This window comes from Anolis sagrei, chromosome 5 (genome assembly GCF_037176765.1).
Source record: "Anolis sagrei isolate rAnoSag1 chromosome 5, rAnoSag1.mat, whole genome shotgun sequence".
In the NCBI taxonomy this organism is placed as follows: Eukaryota; Metazoa; Chordata; class Lepidosauria; order Squamata; family Dactyloidae; genus Anolis; species Anolis sagrei.
The window spans coordinates 169,743,082-169,753,541 of NC_090025.1; the positions used below are offsets into that span (position 1 = coordinate 169,743,082).

General features: G+C 41.1%; 1 protein-coding gene across 2 annotated transcripts in view; it reads right to left on the reverse strand.

Moving 5' to 3' along the window:
* Positions 1-10,042, reverse strand: part of TCP11L2 (t-complex 11 like 2) — a 30,703-nt gene extending 20,661 nt beyond the window's left edge. For both annotated transcript variants that reach the window (XM_060776920.2, XM_060776919.2), the window contains exons 1-2: positions 9,887-10,042; positions 1,584-1,686 (exon numbers count right to left, since the gene is read on the reverse strand). The gene's annotated coding sequence lies outside the window, so the exon portion shown is untranslated. The remainder of the gene's footprint in view (positions 1-1,583; positions 1,687-9,886) is intronic.
* Positions 10,043-10,460: the final 418 nt, after the last annotated feature.

The window sequence follows — 10,460 nt, forward strand, 5'->3', positions numbered from 1 at the left end:
AACCATGGCACCTTGCTCTTAGCAAGTTCAAAATAAGGACTGATTTAAGCAAGCTTCTGTTCTTCAGCTACAAAGCTGAACCTTTGGGGAACCAATGATTTGAAATGCAAATCTTACACAAGTTATGGAGAGCCATTTATCCGGCTCAGGACTCAGTGGGGCAAAATCACTTCCCGTATGTTTTGGATGAGCAAATATTTTCAGGGTGGGTCAGACGACCAAAATAAATGTACTGTACTACTATGCAGTGCACTAGACACACGTGGAGAACAGGAAGCTGATATGTCATCATTCCCATTTAAAACTACATGTAGACAGTCACTGGGCAATTATTCAAACTATTCTCTGACAGTGTGTCAACACTTGCAGAAAATTAAGATTGGCTGTAATTGCACTTGCATGGCACAATTACGATATCTTGGCTTTATTAATTCCCAGCTAGATTAGATCCTGTGATTCAATGGAAATTATGTTAAGGCTGACTTACTAAATTCCCATTAATTTAATGGTTCTACTTTAATTAGATTAACAGTTGGATATAGGTTTTTATATAGAAGCAGAACTGAGTGTCCCTTTGCTCTATCCCATATTCCAAAAATAAAAAAAAGACCTTACAGATTGCAACAGACTTTTATTTCAAAGCTTTGTAATCTTTGCAAGACTATGCAGATATAAACCGTAACTTATTTGTCCTATGTTTTAAGAGATCTGCCCTAGATTGTATAAACACTCCCTTCCTCAGTAACACATTCTCCCACTACCTATCTCATCCAGAGTTTTATCAATTTTATCCTAGTGCGTTTGGCCCGCCTACTGTATTCTATTTCTCTATCATGTTATTTTGAAACCATTTATTTTATTTTGTTATTTCATGTATTTATTTTGATGGTATTTTTGCTTCTTTGTATTTTATTTTGCTGTACTGTAATTTTGGGCTTGGCCTCATGTTAGCCGCCCCAAGTCCCCTTTGGGGAGATGGTGGAAGGGTATAAATAAATAGTATTATTATTGACACAAAAGCACAGTATGTCACAGCAAACGAGATCTATATGCTGGATTTCATATCACAAAATCACAAGTCAAACATTTCCCAAGCGTCTAGGACTGTGTGATGTATTTTCGGATGATGCGCGCAGATCCAAGTAAGGTGGCCTTTTGCAGTTGACAGATCATGATTTCGTTATTGTTTCCAAATGCTGGCTAAGATCTTTTGGCACGGCACCCAGTGCGCCAATGACCACTGGAACCACCTGTACTGATTTAATCTGACAGATACGAGCTGGAAATACTTTATATGCCACAGTTCCATTGACACCATGAACAGAGCTTGGAAAAGTTCCTTTTATCAAGTAAAGTTCCTAGCCAATGGGCAACTGATGCTTGCTGGGAGCTTTCTAAAACATTAACGCTTCCAAACTGGAGATCAGATAGTGTGGACGTGAAATAAACAACTTTAAAGCAAGAAGAAATACATGCTATATTTTAAGGATATGTTTACAATATTTTTCTACACGAGATGAAATTTTAATTTTTAATTACCATATTATTCACTATGTAGTATATCCATTTTTCTCAGGTCTTACCAGTTCAGATGCAGTTCCTCATACAGACTTTGTGGTAGTTCATTGAAGCCAATGCTTTCAATGCTTTGTGCACTTAGGATCATTAAGAAGGTAACTGGTAAATCTACAGATAGAGAAGGGGGGGAAAAATAAAAAAAAATCTTCAATTCATTTCTTCCTTGTCAATTTGCAATAGATGTGAAGAGACAGGGATGGAATTTCTATAAAAGTTTAGGCCATAAAACCCTGCCGCTGTCACCTCTGTAAAAGGAGTTGTGGATACTTCTACATTCTATCCATTAGGTACAACTCTGAAGTAATATCTATTCCTGTAGCAGCCTGAATCTTTGCCAGCAGGAGTACACTGAATGCTTAAGCTGGTGGATTTATTCATATCATTTATCTCTCACACTTTTAAGTTGTTTTTTTTAAATATCCCAATGTTGACAGGTACAACATCTAAAACAAGGTTTAACATATATTGTCTATGGCTGCAATTTTAAAAAAAACCAGAAAGACTTGTAGACTCCATCCATACATAAAAGTAGAGAGCCATACAGTGCCGAAATGCAATGGATACACTCACTTTTGTTTATAGTGTCAGAAGCGACTTGAGAAACTGCAAGTCACTTCTGGTGTGAGAGAATTGGCCGTCTGCAGAGATGTTGCCCAGGGGGATGCCTAGATGTGTTACCATCCTATGGGAGGCTTCTCTCATGTCCCCGCCTGGGAAACTGGAACTGACAGACGGGAGCTTACCCCTTCAGGTCAGAAGTTCAGCCAGCACAAGAGTTTAACCCATTGTGCCACCGCAGCTCTCACTAAATCAACAGACATATGCAACAAAGGGAGACTGCATTCTCTTCAACGTTTCACAGATGAAAACCAGGATGTGATTAACAATGTCAAAATATGGTCAAGATGGCACATGTGAAAAAACACACTGTAGAAGAAGAAGCGACAGTAGAAGTTAGTTTTGGCCTGAGCCTCCTAGAAAACGAAAAATCTTGCACCATTTTCTCTTCTTCCTCCATTTTTCATTTTCAATTCAGTTTGTACTAACTGAAGTAAATAGAGAATCATGGGAGAAGTATTTTTTTGCCCCTTGGTCCCATTCATTCTCTACTATTTCTGGATTATGACCGTCCACACTTTCTCTTGACCTTTCCAATTATCTACAATACTTCTCATATTCCATGACATATTCCATGACAAGTGCTCCCCTTGGCTTCCTAGTCATAGAATAATAGAGTTGGAAGAGACCTCGAGGTCTACCCAGACCAACCTCCTGTCAAGAAGCAGGAAAACTGCATTCAAAGTACTCCTGACAGATGGACATCCAGCCTCTGATTAAAGGCCTCCAAAGAAGGAGCCTCCACCACACTTCGGGACAGAGAGTTCCACTGCTGAACAGCTCTCACAGTTAGGAAGTTCCTAATGTTCCAGTGGAATCTCCTTTCCTGTAGTTTGAAGCCGTTGTTCCGTGTCTTAGTCTCCAGGGCAGCAGAAAACATGTATGCTTCCTTCTCTCTATGACTTTCCATATTTATACATGGCCCTCATCATGTCTTCTGTCAGCCTTCTCTTCTGAAGGCTAAATATGCACAGCTCTTTAAGTTGCTCCTCATACGGCTTGTTCCCCAGACCCTTGATCATTTTAGTCGCCCTCCTCTGAACACATTCCAGCTTGTCAACATCGCCCTTCAATTGTGGTGCCCAGAATTAGACACAATATTCCAGGTGTGGTCTGACCAAGGCGGAATAGAGGGGTAGCATGACTTTCCTGGATCTAGACACTAGACTCCTATTTATGAAGACCAAAATCCTATTGACTTTTTAAGCTGCTGCATGACATTGTTGCTCATGTTTAACTTGTTGTCCACAAGAACTACAAGATCTTTTTCACACGTACTGCTCTCGAGCCAAACATCCCCTATTCTGTATCTTTGCATTATTTTTTTTGCCTAAGTGGAGTATCTTTCATTTGTCACTGTTGAACTTCATTGTGTTAGTTTTGCCCCATCTCTCTAATCTATCAAGATCATTTTGGATTCTGCTTCTGTCTTCTGGAATATTGACTATCCCTCCCAATTTGGTGTCTGCAAATTTGATGATCAAGTCTTCTAATCCTTCATCTAAGTCATTAATAACAACTAAGTCATTCAGTCTTTCCTTTTGTTTCCTGTAACTCAGTTTGTGCAAGTTGGTTATTAGCAGCCCCACACTAACTTTAGGCTTGAATGAGACATCTGTCACAGATGGCTTATGAAATGAACCAAGGACCACAAATTGCCAAAGGGCTGCATTAATCAATAATGTGGACTGCATTTTATTATGTTAAAAGGTTTTATACATGCTGCAAGGTCATTTTAACCTATTGGCTTATTCTGTCAGGGCCAATTAGTTCCCTAAACTTGAGTTTTCCTAGTTGATGGGTGAGAATTATGTGTCCTCCCAGCTTCTGCTGAACTGCAAATACCAGCAGCTCCAGACAGCATTATCAATGATGAAGAATGCTAGGAGTTGTAGTCCAGCACCATCTGGAAAGCTGCAGGATTTCCATTCCTATGTTAGGTCTATTTAACCCTTCTCTGGAAATTCTGTTCTATATATAAATCACTCCTCCAAAGCTGTTATAGTTGAGGGAGGGGAAAAGGTAGTTGATTTAAAATATAGGCCCTTATTAAGAACACAGACATAGACTGAGAGAGAAAATGTATTGTCGAAGGCTTTTATGGCCGAATCACTGGGTTGTTGTAGGTTTTTCAGGCTGTATGACCATGTTCTAGAAGCATTCTCTCCTGACGTTTCACCTGCATCTATGGCAGGCAACCTCAGAGGTTGTGAGGTCTCACAGCCTTTTAGAATGCCTGCCATAGATGCAGGTGAAACATCAGGAGAGAATGCTTCTAGAACATGGCCATACAGCCCGAAAAACCTACAACTCTGAGAGAAACTGCTAGAATAAAGGTATCTGATATTATTTTTTCTGGGGGGAAAGTCTAATAATTTAATGCTTGGTTCTGCATTTGTTGAAGAATTTTTGCTTGGGGCAAGGCTTAAAATTGGTACAGAATTAAATCCTACCGGTCACAAAAAAAACCTCCTTTCAAGCAAGCATGCATAGGACTGTGCTAGCTGTAATCAATCCAAGGAAATAGGGCCTGCAATAAAATGTTAGTGTTTATGCGCCTTCCTAATTGGAGTGCTCCAGACCATCAATTATTCCTCCAAAGTGGGTCATTCCTCTCTTTCAGTTCCTTTTCTACATGACATTCAGAATCCCGTGGCTATTGAATGTACTCAGTACTCCCTAAGAAGTTTTAGGAGAGCATTTTTGTCCTCTTAGTGTTTAAGACTCTTTTGAACATCAGCAAACGTCCGGATCTCCCCCTTCTTGCTCAATGCTTCAATTTTGGCTCCATTTCTCTTGGCACTTGCCAACGAAATTCACTATTAAAGCAAATGGAGCTCAGTGCTTTCCTCCTGCCTCTCCCAGTTCTCAAGACTCCTCAAGGTTATCTTTCAATCCTTTAACAGGGCTGTGTGTATTGCCAGATTTCCAGACCTGCCTCATTCCTTCTCTTCTGTCTTTCAAAATAACCCTGTGACCTAATGACTGTTATCACATTGGCTACTCAAGTTTAGATCACAGGTTGTTCTCAAGCTGTTTTTGTGTCCCTTGGTTCATCCAGAAACAGGTATAGAAAAAGTGTATCTTTCATATAAATGGCAAAATCCATTGCCTTTGGGGAATGTCTTTTTTAGAATATTTTCAAGCTGTGGTTGAAATGGCTACAGAATGACAACTGTATTTCTCATTTATTATTTTTAAAATTTGTTTGTTTATTTATTTGTTTGTTTACCATATTTATATACCGCCCCTCTCAGTCCAGAGACAAATGGTAACAGTTAGATGCCTCAACAGCCATAACAATTAAAAAGTAAAACAATCAAAAATACTATTAAAAGTATTAACATCTATATAAATAAAAATTTAAAGTTCGTTTGTGGGATTAACAGAACTCAAAAACCACTGGATGAATTGACACCAAATTTGGACACAATGCACATATCAGGCCAACAAGTGACTGTCACTCATAAAACACTGAAAAATACAGCAGAAAATACTTAAAAAGCCAAAAACCAAAAATTACATTCTCATCCTGAAGGGGACTCAAAGTGGTCTTACAATTGGCAGCAATTTGATGTCATCTTAACAGACATAATAAAATAAACATATACATTAAAATATAAAACTAAAAAAATAATATAAACATTGAAACCCATTATTAAAAACACACAATCCAAAGTCATAGTCAAAAGCCATTCCAGTCATTATTGCACACATTGACTTTCTTTCTGAAGATCAGGAAGGAGGGGGCTGACCTAATTTCACTTTCAGTGGGGAGGGAGTTTCCTAACTGAGGAGCCACCACTGAGAAGGCCCTGTCCCTCGTCCCCACCAACCACACCGGCGAAAAAGGTGGATCTGAGATCAGGGCCTCTCCAGACAATCTTAACCTCCAAGACGGTTCATACAGATGCGTTCTGTATGAACCGTCTTACAGACAGGTAAGCTGGCCCAGAACCCTTACAGTCTAGCAGTGTTTCTCAACCTCCTTAATGCTGCGACCTCTTAATACAGTTCCCCATGTTGCGATGACCCCAAACCATAACACTATTTTTGTTGCTACTTCATAACTGTCATTTTGCTGCTGTTCGGAATCGCAATGGAAATATTTGAGATGCAGGATGTATTTTCATTCACTGGACCAAATCTGTCACAAATACTCAATACACCAACATTTGACTACTGGTGGGGTTGGGGAGGAGGATTGATTTTGCCATTTGGGAGTTGTAGTTACTGGGATTTATAGTTCATCTACAATCAAAGAGCATTCTGAACTCCACCGAACTGAACCAATCTTGGCACACAGAGCTCCCATGACCAACAGAAAATACTGGAAGGGTCTGGTGGGCATTGACCTTGAGTTTTGGAGTTGTAGTTCACCTACATCCACAAAGCATTGTGGACTCAAACAATGATGGATCTGGACCCAACTTGACAGGCATATCAATATGCCCAAATGTGAACACTGGCGGAGTTTGGGGAAAATAGACCTTGACATTTGGGAGTTGTAGTTGCTGGGATTTATAGTTCACCTACAATCAAAGAGCATTCTGAACCCCACCAATGAGAGAGTTGGGCCAAACTTCCCACACAGAAGCCCCATGACCAATAGAAAATACTGTGTTTTCTGATGCTCTTTAGCGACCCCTCTGACACCCCACACAACCCCCAGGCTGAAAAACATTGGGCTAAAGCCAGCACTCTGAATTGTGCTCGATAGCAGATGGGTTCGTAAACATTTTCCATTCAGGATCCCTTTCCACTTGAGAAATGTTTACTGGATTTTAGTTCATAAAATAGGTATAAAAATCAAAACTTTACTAGTAAGAATTCAGCATTCACAAGGCTTGCTAAACAGGCTCCCTTTTGTGGAGTTCAACTATGTCCATTGTAAACATTGCACTTTGTTGCTAACAGATGTGCGAACATGGGTGGCATTCAGAAGCCTTAAGTGGCTGAAAGGGGCCCCCGAGGTTGTTAGGAATGGTGGGAGTTGAAATCCAAAACACCAGGGGGGCCCAACTTTGCTCGTGCCTGAGCGAAGGGGACCCCACAGTTGAAGAAGCAGTGGATTAAGGCTTTTTTCTCCCAGCGCCTCCAGTGTCCAGGGCTGCCACTTGAGCCATGGCTCTGGTTAGGACAGAAAGAAAGAAGCCCACACGTCCCCCCCTTCTTAGGCAGAGATGGCTCCTCCTCTTCCTCCCTCCTTTTCCTCCCTGAAGATATATTTTTGGCAGCTACACCAAAAACACAACCGCTCTGGCACTTGCGGATCAAAACAAAAGCATGGTTTCCAAGGAAAGCGCTTTCCAAACACACAGCAAGCGTCTCCCCTGTTTCCTCCTACTGACATCTGTAAAACATTGCTTGCTATATATACAGAAGGCCCCTCTATTTCTTTTACATTTTAGGAGGAAAAAAATAGTAAGAACATCCCCTGCTACTTAATTAAACACTCACAAAATTTCAGGGTGGGGGGGAATGGAAACAAAGTTGCCCCAGATTGACAATTTGGCTTGTAAACAAAGGCAAACACAATCTACTTATTCTCTCTTTTGCTCCCTCCAGTTCACAATCAGAGGGAATTGGATCATTTCGAAGTTGAAGGTTACAATAGGAGGTGCCATTGCTTTGGTGACCTCAATTTCTTTCGGAGGGGGGGGGGGTATTTCTTTCGACTAATAAGATGGAGAGCCTCACAACCTCTGCCATAGATGTGGGCAAAATGTCAGGAGAGAATGCTTCTGGAACATGGCCATACAGCCCGGAAAATTCTAAAAATACATAGCTAAAAAATATAATGGGTTACTGTGAGTTTTCCGAGCTGTATGGCCATGTTCCAGAAGCATTCTCTCCTGATGTTTCGGCCACATCTATGGCAGGCATCCTCAGAGGTTGTGAGGCTCTCCATCCTATTAGTCGAAAGAAAAACTAGGAAAATTGAGTTTCTATATCTGTCCAATGCCCAGGGTGGGGGAAAGGACTCTTTTCTGCTGGAGGTAGGTGTGAATGTTGCAATTGGCCACCTTGATTAGCATTTAATGGCCTAGCAGTTTCAAGGCCTGGCTTCTTACTGCTGGAGTGAATCCTCTGTTGGGAGATGATTAGCTGACCTCAATTGTTTCTTGTCTAGAATTCCCCTATTTTGAGTGTTCTCTATTTACTGTTATGGTTTATTTACTGTTGTGATTATTTACTGGGAGGTGATTAGCTGGCCTCGATTGTTTCTTGTCTGGAATTCCCCTATTTTTGAGTGTTGTTCTTAATTTACTATTATGATTTATTTACTGTTGTGATTATTTACTGGGAGATCATTAGCTAGCCCCGATTGTTTCTTGTCTGATATCCCCCTGCTTTGAGTGTTCTTTATTTACTGTTATGATTTATTTACTGTTGTGATTATTTACTGGGAGATGATTAGCTGGCCTTAATTGTTTCTTGTCTCGAATTCCCCTGTTTTTGAGTGTTCTTCATTTACTGCTATGATTTATTTACTGCTGTGATTATTTACTGGGAGATCATTAGCTGGCCTCGATTGTTTTTTTGTCTGGAATTCCCTTGTTTTGAGTGTTCTTTATTTACTGTTATGATTTATTTACTGTTGTGATTCTTTACTGGGAGATCATTAGCTGGCCTCGATTGCTTCTTGTCTGGAATTCCCCTGTTTTTGAGTGTTCTTTATTTACTATTATGATTTATTTACTGTTGTGATTATTTACTGGGAGATGATTAGCTGGCCTCGATTGTTTCTTGTCTGGAATTCCCCTGTTTTTTAGTGTTGTTCTTTATTTACTGTTATGATTATTTACTGTAAGGCCATCAAATGCTAATCAAGGTGGCCAATTGCAATATTTGCACCTACCTCAAACATAGAAGAGTTCTTTCTCCCACCCTGGACATTTCACAGATATATAAACCCCTTTTCCTAGTTTCCAACAGACCTCACAACCTCTGAGGGTGGCTGTCATAGATGTGGGCGAAACGTCAGGAGAGAGTGCTTCTGGAACATGACCATACAGCCTGGAAAATTCCAACAATCCAGTGATTGCAACAGTAAATAAATCATAACAACAATCCAGTGATCGCAACAGTAAATAAATCATAACAGTAAATCTAGAACACTCAAAACGGGAATTCCAGACAAGAAACAGTCAAGGCCAGCTAATAATCTCCCAGTAAATAATCGCAACAGTAAATAAATCATAACAGTAAATAAAGAACACTCAAAACAGGGGAATTGCAGACAAGAAACAATCGAGGTCAGCTAAAATATCCCATCAAAGGATTCACTCTAGCAGTAAGAAGCCAGACCTTGAAACTGCTAGGCCATGAAAGCTTTCAGCAATACAAATATATATATATAATGTCACCTTGAGCTCTCCCTTCCTTCCTTGCTAACCAGGATCCCTGGAAATGGTGGGAATCCGGAGTGGAACCAGTTCATAACAAGGCTAAATTCCATCGCAGGGGGTGAGACACAATAGTTCCAGATTCTGTATCCACGGATTCCACTATCCACGGCTTAAAAATGCTCCAGAAAGCTTTTGCCATAAGAGAGAGGATTTCATGGCACTGCTGTCTGTCTATCATGGGACTTGGGGGATCCTGCAACCAAAATACCGCGGATAGCGGGGCCCCACTCTGGAGCAAAGACCATACACACCACCTTCACCTCCGCAGCAATACTCACCCCTGTGAGCTCCACAGAAAGTGGGTCCAGTCTCCTTTCCCCTTGCTTTCCTCTCTCTGCTTCTGCACTCGGCGGTCAGCTGTTCTCATTGGGCTTTAAACTCCCGACTCCCCCCATTTATTTATACATAGTCCTTCGCTGTCTATTAGCAGCTGCTTGGACGCGTCCATTTTCCCCAGGGAAAGGGGGGAAGCGTCATTAAATCTCCGTACCGCGAAGCTTGGGCCAAATATGGAGCAAAGGAGAGCATTCATTGGAATTTAAAGGAAGCGTTTCACCCAAACTCCAGCCGGGTTGGACCCTTATTGATCTGGAGGCAGAAGAAATGAGCCCCAAGGAACCGAGGCGTCCCCTTTCCCTGGTGAAAATGAGACCTTCCAAAGCGAAGGGAGGGGACAGCGCGGTGTTTACGGAAGGTGTCCTTAGTTCTCCCCAGCCTTGTATGGGGGGAGCGTTCACACAGTAGGATTAATGCAGTTGGACACCTCTTTGACTGCTATGGCTTAAGGCAGGGATCCTCAAACTTTTTAAATAGCCAGGTCACAGTCCCTCAAACTGTTGGAGGGCCAGATTT